General features: G+C 47.0%; 1 non-coding gene across 1 annotated transcript; it reads right to left on the bottom strand.

Annotated features, from left to right (window-relative positions):
• Window positions 1-526: 526 nt before the first annotated feature.
• Trnas-cga lies at window positions 527-601 on the bottom strand. Its single transcript has one exon. It is a non-coding gene; the product is annotated as a tRNA-Ser (tRNA).
• Window positions 602-885: the final 284 nt, after the last annotated feature.

Below are 885 nucleotides of genomic sequence, written 5' to 3'. Positions count from 1 at the left end.
CCCTGCCAGTCTGTACCCGCGGTCTGCCTGGTCCTCGTTTGCTGTTGGTTGTTCCTTCGCGTTTTCACTCAATAGTCACATCACCAATAGTCGAATTCACTTAACAATCACATCACCAATAGTCGAATTAAACAGTTCTAGAAGGGTCGAAAAATCCTGAAGTATTTGTTACTCAGGTACCATCCAATGAGTAGTTAATGTTCCAAGTCAGTGAGTTGCTGACCGAGCCATTCTACAATTACCGCTTCTCTACTGAAAACAATTCTCTCCGCCTCCTTTTATCTTGGCGGGTCCGCCTCTCCTGCCACGTAGTTGGAAATTCCGCATTACATAGGAGTGTCCAGACACTTTTGATCAGGAAGTGTATTTCCTTTTATCTGGATGTAGTTAAATTTCAGTATCTACTGTGCATGGTGTTGAGAACATAACCACGAAACCTCGTAACTGTCGAAAATTTCCAGAATGAGATTTTCACTCTGCAGCGGAGTGTGCGCTGATGTGAAACTTCCTGCCAGATTAAAACTGTGTGCCGGGCCGAGACTCGAACTCGGGACCTTTGCCTTTCGCGGGCAAGTGCTCTACCAACTGAGCTACCCAAGCACGACTCACGCCCCGTCCTCACAGCTTTACTTCTGCCTGTACCTCGCCTCCTACCTTCCAAACTTTACAGAAGCTCTCCAGGAGAGCTCAGTTGGTAGAGCACATGCCCGCGAAAGGCAAAGGTCCCGAGTTCAAGTCTCGGCCCGGCACACAGTTTTAATCTGCCAGGAGGTGTCGAATATTTGTTATACAATTCACGAAAAAGGATGCTTGATGACGGTTTAGCTTCCTATCGACGTCTATTTCATGAAGGAAGGAGTTTTAAGGAAGCCGGGAAAAGTTACG

Source organism: Schistocerca americana, chromosome X (assembly GCF_021461395.2).
Source record: "Schistocerca americana isolate TAMUIC-IGC-003095 chromosome X, iqSchAmer2.1, whole genome shotgun sequence".
Taxonomy (NCBI): domain Eukaryota; kingdom Metazoa; phylum Arthropoda; class Insecta; order Orthoptera; family Acrididae; genus Schistocerca; species Schistocerca americana.
Note: the sequence above shows the minus strand (reverse complement) of the source record. Positions and strands in the feature narration are given on the sequence as shown.